The sequence below is a fragment of the Onychomys torridus genome, chromosome 14, assembly GCF_903995425.1.
Source record: "Onychomys torridus chromosome 14, mOncTor1.1, whole genome shotgun sequence".
Taxonomy (NCBI): domain Eukaryota; kingdom Metazoa; phylum Chordata; class Mammalia; order Rodentia; family Cricetidae; genus Onychomys; species Onychomys torridus.
In genome coordinates, this window is record NC_050456.1 from 70,020,490 (window position 1) to 70,035,247 (window position 14,758).

A 14,758-nucleotide genomic window follows, 5' to 3' on the forward strand; every position below is an offset into this window, starting at 1 on the left:
AGACCAGTGAAGATGAAGAACTCTAGAGCCAAGGTACCTTCTTTTGGATCTAGCTCTGCCATTTCTAAACTGCACAATCTTGGGCAAAGTTTCCTCCTTCTCTCCTTCTCCTTTTCTCTTTCTCCTCTTCCTCCCCCTTCTGTTTTTTTTTTTTTTTTTCCGAGACAGGGTTTCTCTGTGTATCTTTGCGCCTTTCCTGGAACTCACTCTGTAGCCCAGGCTGGCCTCGAACTCACAGAGATTGGCCTAGCACTGCCTCACGAGTGCTGGGATTAAGACGTGCGCCACCACTGCCCAGCTTTAACTTCTTTTTGATGGTAATGAAAAAGTCTATTTTATAAGATGGTTAAGAAAATGACATATAAGCCAGGCACATGTCTTTAATTCCAGCAAGAAACAGAAGAAGCTGGATCTGAGTTTGAGAGCAGCCTGGTCTACATAGTGAATTCCAGGACAGCCAGGGTTACACAGAGAAACACTTGTCTGGGAAAAAACCAAAACCAAAACCAAACTGCAGGAAAATGGATGGAACCGGAATACTGAATGAAGTAACAAAGGCCCAGAAAAACAAGTATTGCCTATTCTCTCTCATATGTGGATCCTAGCTACACATTTTTACAGTAGTGTGATTAATAGTACTGTGTGCTGGTAAAGGCCAAAATCTTGAAAGGGGCCATTAGAGGGAGGGACTAGGAATGGAACACATTGGACATAAAGTGGAAGGGGGAAATACTGGGAGTATAGAAGTCTACCTAGGGAGGCAAGCGGAAAGACAGGGACCAAAAAACTATAGCTATATGAAAAAGCCATACAGACATCTACTCTATAAGCTTATTGAAAAAACAATGATACCCTCCACAGATATAGAATACTTTAGTCAAAGGATAGGGAGAAATCAGGCTGGAGCTGAGCTGAAGCGTCTTCCCTACCAGCTAGGCTTCATGGTGCCAGAAAAGTCCTATGTAGGTGGCTGTTTCAGGGTTGGGGATTTAGCTCAGTGGTAGAGCACTTGCCTAGCAAGCGCAAGGCCCTGTGTTCGATCCTCAGCTCAAAAAAAAAAAAAGAAAAGCAATCAAAGCCGGGTGGCGGCAGTGGCAGCGGCGGCGCACACCTTTAATCCCAGCACTCGGGAGGCAGAGGCAGGTGGATCTCTGTCAGTTTGAGGCCAGCCTGGTCTACAGAGCGAGATCCAGGAAAGGCGCAAAGCTACACAAAGAAACCCTGTCTCGAAAAACAAAAACAAAAACAAAACAACAAAAAACCCAAAGAAAAGTAGTCAACAGTTTTACTTAATGAAACTTCTCTATTATTAACAGTTGCTAACATTTGACACAAACTTATCTAGATCTGCCCAAAGCATTTTGCTTGCAAGAAAAATTTTCATGCTTAGTCTCTGTAGTTGGAGTTTTCCTGCCTGGCCCAGTCAGGACAAATCTCTCTTACCTGCCATGTGCCAGTCTCACAGTCGCTCAGACCCAACCAAGAAAGCACACAGAAATTTATATTGCTTACAAACTGTATGGCCGTGGCAGGCTTCTTGTTATCTACTTCTTCTATCTTAAATTAACCCATTTCTGTTAGTCTATACTTTGCCACATAGCTTGTGGCTTACCAGTGTCTTTACACATTGCTTCTCAAGGCGGCGGCTGGCGGTGTCTCTCCCCAGCCTTCTACATCCCAGAATTCTCTTCTCCCTTGTCCCGCCTATATTTCCTTCCTGACCACCGGCCAATCAGAACTTTATTTACACAGAGCGATATCCACAGCAAGTCTCAAGCAAGCAAAAAATAATTTGGGAAAGTCTAGGTAAGAATATTTAAGTCTTATAAAGCATATCATAAAATTCTCTAAAACACAACTCATAAATAATCCTAGCTAGAACAGACCTAAATACAATTTCAAAACACATATTATCCAATGTATATATAAATCAAAACTTTACACTGTACTTCATAAGTATATGTAAATATTTTGGCAATTTTTTTTAAAAACTTTTTTTTTTTTAAACATTAAAAACAAAACCAGAAAAAACCCAGACACAATACTGAGGACCATGCTGCTCTGGGGCCATACTGCGCTGCTGCCTGGGGTCATGGTGATGTCCAGCCCAAATTACTGCTAAGGGCCATGTCTGGGTCCATGGTCCTGCTGCATCTGGGTTCTGTGTTGATGTCCATTGGCCGAGTTACCATTGGGGGCCATAGGAAACACACCCACTGAAATCCCAGGGTGGCACTGAGCTGGCCCCATCCTTCACTGACCCTCAGATAGCTTGCCTTGTCCCTCCCTGGTCACTGTAGAAGGAGAGCCACCCCTACCTCTAATCCTTACCACAGGCATGGGAGAGGTGGCCTGATGGCAAAGGCTTAGGAGAGCTGTCTTTGCCCCTTGCCTAAGGGGGTGGTAGTCCTAGCAGCCTGGACTGACCAGCTTAGCTACCACCCAGACCCACATCCTGGGACTTTGGTTGGCCCACCCTAACATCTACCTCATCTATGACCTGCTGGCATGAAGGGGCTGGTGCTGCTGAAATGATACCCAGAGGATCTCCATGACTCGGAGCAACAGCAGGATATCTGAGAGGAGTTTCAGTGAGGGTCCAGTAATGGTGTGTGTGCCATCATCAAGCCTTAAACCAGACCAATGATTCACTGCAATGAACATTTGTGGATGGGGCTGATTGGACAAAAGTTGTGTATGACACACTGCAGCTCCCAATACCACTAGGAAGGATGAAGAAGTGTTGGAGAGGCAGGAAAGACTAAGGAGCAATGTAGGTTTTTTTGTTTGTTCTGTTTTTAATTAATTTTTTTGGAGGGGGTTTATTCTGGGGTGGGGACACTGAAGGGGGAGGGGCATATGGAGGGACTTGGAGGTGAGCAGGACTGGGGTACATGATGTCAAATTCCCAAAGAATCAACAAAGAATTTATATATATATATATATATTACACAATAGAGACTAGGGAGATGACTCAGTCAGAAAGGACCTGACTTCAATCTCCCCACCTATGTTTATTTAAAAAAAAAAAAAAAAAGCCAGGTGTGATGGACTATGCTTTTAATCTCAGTGCTAAAAATGCTGAGACAGGCAGATGCTCAGGACTTGATGGCCAACCAATTTAGCTTAATTGTTGAGATCTCAACTGATGAAAGACTGTCTCAAACAAGGAACAACATCTTTATGGAACAACACCTGAAGCTGTTCTCTGGGCTTCATCCACATGCATGTGTACAAACACGTGGACACATATACAAGCACATATACACAATATATCTGAAGTTAGTTCTGGCATATAAGTCTCCCTCTTAAAAAAAGGAAAGAATAGTACAATAATAGTACAATTTAATACTGCTCCTTCCAGAAGGGACTATGACAACATGAGATCCACCTTTTAAAAAAAGATTTATTTTTGTATTATACATATAGTATTCTGCCTGCATGTATCCCTGCAGGCCAGAAGAGGGTACCATATCTCATTACACATGGTTGTGAGCTACCATGTGGTTGCTGGGTATTGAACTCAGGACTTCTGGAAGAACAACAAGTGCTCTTAACCTCTGAGCCATCTCTCCAGCCCCATATTTTCTTTTTTAAAAGAGACATGAGAGATGATTCTCTCTCTATGATTTATTTTATTTTTAAATCATTGTGTGTCTGTGTGTGGATGTGTGCATGTGTATGTGGGTGCCTGCAGTAGCCAGAAGAGGGCATCAGATCCTAGGAACTGGAGTTACAGGTAGTAGTAAGTTGCCTGATGTGGGTGCTGGGAACCCAACTCCAGTCCTCTGTACTTGCTTTTAACTGCTGATAGAAAACCCCACATTTTCTATCTAAGTGAAAATATCTATCCAATCATAGTAGCTCACATAGGTAATTCCAGCATTTAGGGGAGGATGGCAAAAGGACTGCCATGAATTCATGACCAGCCTCGATTACAGAGTAATTGTCTCAAAATATAAATTCCAGGTAATAATTAAGAGCCAGCAAACAATGTCTAGTCTAAATTTTCCATTTTACCTTGACTTAAAGATAATAACACACCTTACATTTATTTTAAACTTGCTTACACAGTACTAATATAGTCATGTTATTTTATCCTATCAGGTTACTTGCTGGATGTCTATTAGGAACAGACACTACATTACATTCTGTATACTTTGATTTAAAGTCAGACACACCAAGTGACTGATTATAATATGCTATGATATGGATGGGAGAGAGGTCTAAAGTGCCAACAGAGTTGGTAACTGTTAGTAGAGGTAACATAACTAGACCTTCAGAATAGAGAGCACTGTACCAACCAGAACATTTTTTTAATTCCAAGGAGCTGGTTTAAACAAGAAATTTGTGGCTGAAGAGATGGCTTAGTGGTTAAGAGCACTCACATGCTGCTTTTCCAGAGGAGCTAGGTTTGGTTCTCAGAACCCACATGGTTAACCAACTCCAGTTCCAGAGGATTCCAAGTCCTCTTCTGGCCCATGCATTTATGTAGTATACAACATGTAGTCAAAACACCCATAATACATACATATATAAACAAACAATGACTAAATGATGCCATCAAGGACTCAAGAGCCCCTCTACCTCTGACCTAACATCTTTAGGGGTGTTTTACCCCTGTGGTTAGAGGACAACTGCCAGCAGCAACAGGAGCCTCATGTCCTCTAGGTTTTGAACACCAAGGGAGAGAACCATTTTCTCCAGAAATAGTCTGTCTTCTTCAGTTCAACCTGACTGGGACAGGTAACAGATTACAGGGGAATGCAATGAGCTGACTGGCTTAGACCAATCAAAACCTAACCCTGGAGTTGGTGATGAATCATCTCTAAGTGTTCTATATTTATGAATAAAAGCATATTTGTCAGGAAAGGAGATAGATGATGGGCAGCTAACAGAGTTGATGACAAAGAATAAGGAAACTCTAAGCACTTGGATAAACACATGAAAACCACAGACAGAAGCACAGGAAATAAACAGCTTGGTTCAGCTGGAGTCATGGGAAATGTAAGATCAGATACACCCTGCACTCTTTTTTCTGAGTTTGGCCTTTATCCCACAAGACAAGATATAGTTAACATTTTTTATTTTTATTTTTTGGCTTTTTGAGATAGGGTTTCCATGTGTAACGAACAGTCTTGACTGTCCTGGAACTCTCTTTGTAGACCAGGCTAGCCTCAAACTCACTGAGATCTGCCTGCCTCCGCCTCCCAAGTACTGGGATTAAAGGCGTGTGCCACTACCACCCCCGCCAGATTTTTTTTTTTTTTTAAGTAGAAAGATACTACTATTAGGTTTTCCAGGAGTACAACTGAGGAAGTATTATCAAGAATAGTCAATGGTTGGAGAGAAGGCTCAGTGATTAAGTACATGAAGTTGGCTCTCAACCACCTGTAATTCCAGCTCCATTGGGATCTGATATCTATGGCCTTTGTTGGTACCTGCACTCGTGTGCACATATGCCCATAGACACACATACACATAATTAAAAATAAATTTTAAAAATAGCCAGAGATAGGGAAGAGTAAGGGAAAAGAAAAAGTAGCACAGCTTTAGTTAGAGTCTATTCAACAATAGTCCAGACTGGTAAGGAGAGGAATGGAAAAAGAATATGACAGGATTTAAAATCCACACAAGTGGAAAACCTAGGCAGGAGCATTCTATAATTTTTTGTTTGTTATGTTTCTTGAGATAGGATCTCACTATGCAGCCTTGGTTGGCTAGGAACTTACTATGCAGACCAGAGCTAGCTTGTAGATTATAGACATCTGCCTGCCTCTGCCTCCTGATTACAGGTGTATGCCACCATATCCAGCCCTATAAAAAAATTGTATGTATACGTGGTGATAATTTGTACTCTAACAAATAAAATTTGTCTGAAGATCAGAGGACAGAGCCAGTCACTAGATTAAACACAGAGGTCAGGCAGTGGTGGCACACATCTTTAATCCTAGCACTCGGGAGGTAGGTCTGGATCTCTGTGAGTTCAAAGCTACCCTAGACTACAGGAGATTAATTCAGTCTAAAAGAGAAGCAGAGCGAGGCAGTGGTGGCATATACCTTTAATCCCAGAACTTGAGATCTCATTCTTCTGCTACCAGTATTTGGGAAGCACACACGCCATTAATCCCAGCAATAGGAAGGCTGAGACAGGAAGTGATATGGCTGGGCGGAGAAAGACATATAAGGCGGTAGGAGACAGGAACTCAAAGTCTTCTTGGCTGAGGACTCAGGAACATTCAGTCTGAGGATTTACAGAGACAGGATCTTCCCTTTTGGCTGCAGAGGTAAGAAGTGGCTGTGGCTTGTTTCCTCTGATCTTTCAGCATTTACCCCAATATCTGGCTCTGGGTTTTTATTATAAGACCAATTAGGATTCGTGCAACATATGTATATGTATTCCTGCTCTTCACAATACACGTTGGGGTCAGAGGACAGCTGGTGGGAATCAGTTCTCTTCTTCCACCATGAGGATCTCAGGGATCCTCATCAAACTCAAGTCATCAGGCTTAGTAGCAAGTGTTTTTATCTGCTAAGCCATCTTGCTGGCCCCTATTTCTTTTATAACAAGAGAGAAAATTAACCTTCAAACAGATTAGGCAACTTACTTGTGATCATGAAGTGATAAAAGTCTGGTACAGTGGTGTGTATTTATAATCTCAGCTACTGGGGAGGCTGAAACAGGAAGATCACTTTTGCCTAATAGTTCAAGAGCAGCCTGGGTAACAACGTGATGCCATCAAAAATAAAAAAATCATAAGACTATAGTCAGACTGTAAACAGAGGTTTGGTGTCCAAAATCAGTGTTTTATTACAGAACAAACACACATGAAAGTGGTTTTTAATGTTTCACAAATAAGTTTGACAGTGGCTTGCACCAATAATCCCAGCACTTGGGAGGCCGAGGAAGGGGTTAGTTAGAGGCCTTTACTAGTTAGAGGCCAGCTGGATTACACAGTGAGTTCCAGGACAGTCTGGTGTACACAGCAAGACCCTGGCTCAAAACTACAACAATCATGCAAATAAACCCAGTACTGCCATATCGGTCTGCCAATGACACTACAATTTTCTCATTTACCAGGATAGACACTCTTGCAGAACCCACATTTTTTAAAAAAAATATACCAGCTCAAATAATAAATCTAGACTATAAGAAGACTAACTCGCCAGGCGGTGGATCTCTGTGAGTTCAAGGCCAGCCTGGTCTACAGAGTGAGATCCAGGAAAGGCACAAAGCTACACAGAGAAAACCTGTCTCGAAAAACAAAAAACAAAACAAAAAGACTAACTCACATAATAAATGCTGCACACAAAAAACTTGTGCTAACTTTTTTCTCAGTGGAGTCTGGGCTACATGAGACGTGTGTGTGTTTGTGTGTGTGTGTGTGTGTGTGTGTGTGTGTGTGTGTGTGTCTCAATGGTAAAGACTGAAAACTTTCCCTCTAAGATCCACAACAATCTAAGTAGGGCCACTTCCACCACTTCTAGTCAACACAAGTACTAAGAACCCTAGTTGAGCACTAAGACAAAGACTAAGTGAAAGGCATTCAAATGGGAAGGAAAAAAAAAGATGTAAACTGACTGCTTTTAGATGACTTGATCTTATTGGCAGAAAAGAATTATACATTCCCCCCACCCCAAAAAGAACATGTTAGGATAAACACAACAAAGATACAAAACACAAAAATCATTAAAAGTGAGATGTATTTTTATTTATTTATATTTTTTAAAGATTTATTTATTTATTATGTATACAGTGTTTTGCCTGCACACCCAGAAGAGGGCACTAGATCTCATGTAGATGGTTGTGAGCCATCATGTGGGTGCTGGGAATTGAACTCAGGACCTTTGGAAGAACAGCCAGTGCTCTTAACTTTTGAGCCATTTGTCCAGCCCCGAGATGTATTTTTATATACTAACAATAATCCAAAATGAGCCTGGTATGATGGTTTAGACTAGAATTCCTGCACGTGGGAGGTGAAGGCAGAAGGATCACACCACAAGTTCAAGGCCAGCCTGGTCTGATCTACATGGCAAGTTATAAGCCATCCAGGGCTACATGGGAAAGCCCTGTCTCAAAGCAAAACAAAACAAACAAATAAACAACAGCATCAAAAAGAATAAAATACTTGGGAATAAACACCAACTTGATGAGAGACTTTGACATTGAAGATTGAAAACCACTGCTGAAAGCACTTATTTCATCATTACATGTGTGAAACAAGAGATGTAAGCATGGCCTGTGGGGAAGAAGGAGAAAAGCTGAGCATAAGCATACCTGTAACTCCAGCACTTGCCAGGCTAGAGACAGATATCAGGAGTTCAGGGACTGTCTGGGCTACATAAGACCCTGACAGAGAAAAGGGGGAAGGGGGAGAAGAGGAAGGGAAGGAAGAACACTGCTGAAACTCAAATCGAAGATTTAATGTTGTTAAAATGCTAAGATAAGCTGGACGGTGGTGGCTATGCCTTTAGGTCCAGCACTCAGGAGGTAGATTCAGGAGTTCAAGGCTAGCCTGGTATACAGAGTGAGTTCCAGGAGGCTAGGGGTACACAGTGAAACCCTATCTTGACACCCTCCACACACACAAAAAAGTAAAGACTGGGTCATGGAGGGTAAAAGTTATCGCTGCCAAGCCTGAGGACCTAAGCTTGATAGCCAGAACTCACAAAGTGGGAAAGAAAGACCCAATTTCCACAAGTTGCTCTGGCTTCCACAGGTACACAAGAACACTGACACACATGTGCAGTTACAGTCTTATACACACAATCATACACACACAACAAATAAGTGCAAAAAGTTAATAATACCCAAAGCAACTTACATATTTAATAAAACAACAAAATCCCAATAGTTTTCATTAGAAAAATCTATTCTAAATGTCTATAGCATCTCAATAGATCCCACTGCAAAACAATCATAAAAAAGAACAATGCAGAGGATCATGTTTGTTGATTTTAAATCTTGACTACAAAGCAGATATTAAAACAGCCTAGAAACAGGCAAAGGAGCTGAGCATGTCTCCAGCACTAGTAAAGTTAAGCATTTTAATGCTAGCCTGGGATTCAAAACCTCTCTCAAAAAAATCCAAAGGGGCAGATGAGGTGACAAAATGCATTACGTAGAGGAAAGATACTCACCACTAACCATTAATTAAATTCAAGTTAAAACACAATGATACTATTCATAATAGCCAGAACCTGGAAACCTAAAAGCCTGTCAACTAAAGAATGGATTAATAAAATGTGGTACATATACACAATGGAGTACTACTCAGCAGAGAAAAACAGTGACAGCATGAAATTTGCAGGCAAATGGATGGAACTAGAAAATATCATCCTGAGTGAGATAACCCAGACTCAGAAGGACAAACATGGTATGTACTCACTCATAAGTGGATATTATATGTAAAGCAAAGGATAATCAGACAACAACCCACAACTCCATAGAAACTAGCTAACAAGGAAGACCCACAGGGGGATGCATGGATCGCCCTGGGAAGGGGAAATAGATGAGATCTCCATGAGTAACTGAGGATGAGGGGTGGGCAATGGAGGGCAGGGGATAGGGGATGAGAACATAAGGGAATGGGATGGTTGAGCTGGAACAGGGATGGAGTGGGAAAGCAATGAAAGAGATACCATGATAGAGGGAGATATCATGGGGATGGAGAGAAACCCGGTGCTAGTCAAGTGACCAGGAATCTTTAAGGATGACCCCACCTTGGACTACTAGAAATAGTGAAGAGGGTGCCTGATCTGAACTGGCTTACCCCAGTGATCAGACCGGTATATACCCTGTCATCACAGAGCCTTTCTCCAATGACTGATGGAAGCAGATGCAGAGATCCATAACCAAACACCAGGCAGAGCTCCAGAAGTCCAGTTAAAGAGAGAGAAGAGGGATTCTATGAGCAAGTGCATCAGTGCATAATGATGAGGAAACCTGCAGAGACAACCAAACCAAACTAGTGAGAACACATGAAAGCTGGATCAATGGCTGTGAAGCCTGCATAGGACTGGACTAGGCCCTCTATATGGTGGGACAATTGTGTAGCTTGATCTGCTCGGGAGCACCCCCTGGCAGTAGGATCAGAATCCATCTCTGGTGCATGAGCGGGAGTTTTTGGAGCCCACTACCTAAAATGGGACACCTTGTACAGCCTTGAGGCAGGGGGAAGGGCTTGGACTTGCCTCTATTGGATGTGCCTCCCCAGGGGAGGCCTTGCCTTCTTATGGGTAAGTGAGAGGTGGGTTGGGAGGGGAAGGCTGGGGGGGGCAGGAGGAGGGAAGAGGGGAATCTTTGATTGGTGTGTAAAATGAATGAAAAAAATTTAATTAAAAAAAAAACCCCACAATGATACCATATCACACTCTTTAGAATGGCTTAGTATAAAAGGAGGGGAAACCCTTCACCCCGTCTCTCACACACACACACACACACACACACACCCCAGGACATAATCTTTGTGCATTATTGGTGGAAATGTAAACTTTCTTGAGCTTGATAAACACCCAAAATAAACTAAAGAAATGGCTTGAACAGGTTATTTTTATATTATGTTCATACCAGCATTATACAGTGGTCAAAAGATGAAAGCAACTCAGATGTATAAGAACAGATGAATAAACAAAATGTAGTATATACTTAGAATGAATTCTTCCACCTCAAAAAAGAAGGAAATTCAGACACTGTACAACATGAATGGACCATCAAGTCAGTTGCAAAAAGACAAATACTATTGGCTCATTTTTTTCTTGCTTTCTTTTAACTCAACCTGTGGATGACAACTTATAACAAACAGCATCTTTAAAGGGTTGTTATAACTTGCATAAAAGAAAAATCCAAATCTCAGTTTGGCACTAAAACCCTTCTACAGAGATAACCTTCTGTCTGTCTAATGTTTCCTATGGAAAACATCTTCCTAAGAAACTCTACTGTCTGCTCATTTGTCTCCTTCTATTCCCCTTTCCCAGTGCCATCTCCAGTTTATACACTTGTTTTTTCTCATAAAGTAACTGCTCCAACCTCTCTGTAAATATAAACACTCATTGGCCAGTTGAAGTTCCAAGTGTCCCAGGAAGTTATTTAAACTCCTAAGTCCCTGCTAGAACTTCCTCTACCCTGAACTTCCACAGCATTCTTTGTATTAGTAGAACTCACTAGATTGGCTTCTAGACTCATGTTAGTGCATCTTTTTCCAATAAGAACCTCGAGGCAAAGTCTATTACATATTACATTTCTTTACTTCCTCCCCCAGCTCTGGAATAATTCAAACACAAAGCAGACCTTCAATAATCACTTGAGTAATCTGAGCTCAGTGACTAAAACATGAAAACAGAATCACTTGCTTCTATTATATTTCTGAAAGTTGACCTGTGACACACCATAAATAAAATTCTGTAGCCCAACAAAAGGAGAGAAGGAAACTAGGTAGTATAATCTGGAAAACCACTGTGTTTTAAATCCTAAAGTTAAAGCCAGATAGATAGAAAGGACTTCCTGAGACGCTCATCATGTTGGAACACAGAACACTATAGGAGTTAAGTTTAACAGAACAAAATACTGACCTGTGGGCTTTACTAAACTCATGCAAAAATGAGCCAGGCTATAATTTGATGAAAACCTAGTCATGCACCTAAGAAAACCTCAAATGAAATGTCAATTTTTAATAAATATGGTGTGTGTGTGGGGGGGGTGGCCTCTTCAGCAGTTACTTTGAGGTAGCTGCCAGGTTTCAGAGAGACATGCTCATTTCTGCTTTCAACTTTATTGTGCAAAGGCCTAGTGATTGGGATGAACAGTGGTGAAGAAAGAAATGCACGAAGAGTAGGGAGTGCAGGAGTGGAGTGAAAAGAGCGCCCTCTATAAAGGGTCTGCAGGAGCCTGGGTTCCAGGTCAGGCCTCACCCTTCCTTAGCTAAGACCCATGGCAACTCACCTTTCAGGTTCCACTTTCCCCACTTTCTAAAGGTTTCTCTGACTCGGAAATTCCAAGACAAGTCTAATCACAGCTGTTCTTAAGGATGTACGGTTCATAGAACTTCAAGTCTTTCTTCCACACTTAACAATGTGAGGAATCTTTGAAAAGACAGGAATGCTAGCTACTCAGGGACAAAAGAGAGCGTTTGCTGGAAAAGCTAACAACTGCAAAACTGCCTCCTTGCTCATTACAGTGCGATGTTTAAGCTGAGGAAACAGTGCGCTAGGAAAGAGAGCCAAGACTGCCTTGTAAATTAGGCCCACTCCAGAGTACTTATTATGCGTGCTGCTATGTGAAGAGGCGCTGTGCTAGTTCAAAGCAGATCCAACACTCCTCGGAGTTTCTCCTAAGACGGTGAGAAAGTTCTCACCCTAGAGTGCGAGAGTGAGTGTGAGTGCGTGGAAGGGAGTAAACAGCAGAGCCCAAGAGAAGGCGCTGGGAAGGCACGCCTTTCGCCAAGTACTCGGGGGAGCTCAGCCTCCGCTTCTCCATCAAACGCTCCCTCCGTATTGTCTCTCCACCTACCTGTCAAAGCTCCACGCCAGTTTCCTTCCTCCCATAGTCACTCTCCCCGGACGAGTTCACTTCGCCCGCGGGGAGCGGCCCGCCCCAGGCCCGCTCCTCCCCACGCTCCGGCCCTCGGGCCTCAAGCCCACCCGCGCGCCGCCCCGCACCCCGTAAACAGGCGTCCGCGTCGGGAGCGGGTTCCCCGGTCCAGGGTGCGGCGGGTCCCGCCCCTCCAAGCCCAGGGCAAGGGAGTCCGTCCCCGCCGCCACTAGGGCGGGGGTGGCTGGGTGGGAGGGGCGTCCGATGGCCCCGAGCGCCGCGCCTCTGCCTCGGCCCCGGTCGGACGCGCGCTGTCCGGCCCGCCCCTCTGGGCGCTCGGACCGGCCCGTCCCGCGCCGGCGCACTGGGCCCTTAGACGGCCGGCTGGCCAGCGCCTCGGCAACTCCCGCGGCGTCCGGGCCTCAGCCGAGGCGCTACCACGCCCAGCCACGGCCCGTTCCTCCGCCGGACGTCCCGCACCGCGCCAGACAGCGAGGCGGCTCCGCAGCTCCAGCCACCGAGGGACACTCACCTCGGAGGCTCCTCCCGCCGCGGCTGCTGCTGGGACCGCTGCCGTCGCCTCCGCCGCCGCCGCCCCCAGCGCCGCCGTCCGCACTGGCGCCAGCCCCCGCGGCCATTCTCCTCCAGCCGTCGCCGCCGCCGCCCTCCCCGCTCCTGTCAGTGGCTTAGGCTCCCGGACTGCTCCAGGTTCCCCCTGTCGCCATTTTGACTCCGACAGGGAGCAGGAGGGGCTCGCTCCGGCGCGGCCCTGGCGCGCCTGCGCCGCTCTGCGGAGCCGGACGGCCCCGCCCGCCCCCGCTGTCGGCACGCCCCGGTCACGTGCCCCGACGTCGGCGCGCCGGGTTAGGGGGAGGAGGGGCACGCTGGGAGGCGCGTTCCCAGGGGTACAGGCCCAGAGGCGAGTGCGCGCGCATTCTTCTGCCTAAGTCGGCCGGAGGCGGCTGTGAAGGGGCGCTGGGTACTTGTTGCAGCACCCTGCCCAAAACCTGGCATTGTAGCATATTATTCATTGTATCTGAATGGGATAAGCACCACTAGGCACCGGAAAGCCAGTTCCACTGATTCATTTCCTTTCGGCGGCCGCCATCCACCGGGTGTTGTTGGCATACGATGCTTGCCTCAAAAAGAACTGCGATCCGGAGGAAAACTCCTTCCTGGCTGACTTTGCGTTTTGGTGGCTTCTTTTTGTCAAGATTTTCCTAAATCATTTTGTCGTCTTGGTACTTTCATAAGTAGTACCTTGCTAGTTACCTAGTAGGCGAGAAAATAAGACACTGTAAAGTTTCAACAACAAAGAACTAGGCTGATGAAGCTCACGGTACCCCCGTGGGAGAGCCAGCTCTCTCCCATCAACAGCTCTTGTTTATGATTTTGCGATAATTCCAGCGATGCAGTTACAAAAACGACTTACATTTATGGAATGTCCTACAGTTTTCAAAACACAGTTAAATACATGGTTTATGTCTGAAAGCCAAAACCGCCCTTTGAGGTAGTTGGGACAGGCGTTATTATCACTTTTACAGCTAAGGAAGCGGGCAAGCCAAGACAAGAATCCAGGCTGTGTCCTCCAGGGATTTGCGTTTTCCGTCTTTCCCCAGTCTTTCCGAAACAAGTTTACTGTCACACTTCTTTTTGATGATGTTAGATTTATTTTTATGTGTATGAATTTTTTAAAAATATATTTTTATTTATTTATACACTCGCCAGAAGAGGGCACCAGATCTCATTATAGATTGTTTGTGAGCCACCATGTGGTTGCTGGGAATTGAACTCAGGTCCTGTGTATGAATGTTCTGCCTGCATGTATGTGTCCAACGTTGCCTGCCTGGTGAGTGCTAGGAATCCAGCGCAGGTCCTCTGCAAGACCAGCAAGTGCCCTAAATCACTGATCTTTCTGGCCCCTTTGTGGTCTTTTTGAAAGCATCTCTGAGTAGAAGCACTTGCCCTAAGTTCCTGAATAAACGGACTCGGTTTAACCTATTTCACTTCTTAGTTCCAGAATAATCTTTTAAAGACGTAACTGGCCCTTAAACACATCTATCTATCTATCTATCTATCTATCTATCTATCTATCCATCCATCTATCTATATTTGTATCTCTCTCTCTCTCTCTTTCTCTCTCTCTCTCTCTCTCTCTATATATATATATGGTGGTGTTTGTATTGAGACTTTTATGTAGCTCAAGCTAAACTTTGACTTCTGAAATTG

At 44.3% G+C, this 14,758-nt stretch overlaps 1 protein-coding gene across 4 annotated transcripts in view; it reads right to left on the reverse strand.

The window, feature by feature from the left end:
- Positions 1-13,368, reverse strand: part of Btbd7 (BTB domain containing 7) — a 102,723-nt gene extending 89,355 nt beyond the window's left edge. The window contains exon 1 of one of the 4 annotated variants that reach the window (XM_036205839.1): positions 13,062-13,341. The gene's annotated coding sequence lies outside the window, so the exon portion shown is untranslated. Of the gene's footprint in view, positions 1-12,508; positions 12,552-13,061 lie in introns of those variants that run through there. The other 3 variants (XM_036205840.1, XM_036205841.1, XM_036205842.1) reach the window with 3 other exon arrangements.
- Positions 13,369-14,758: the final 1,390 nt, after the last annotated feature.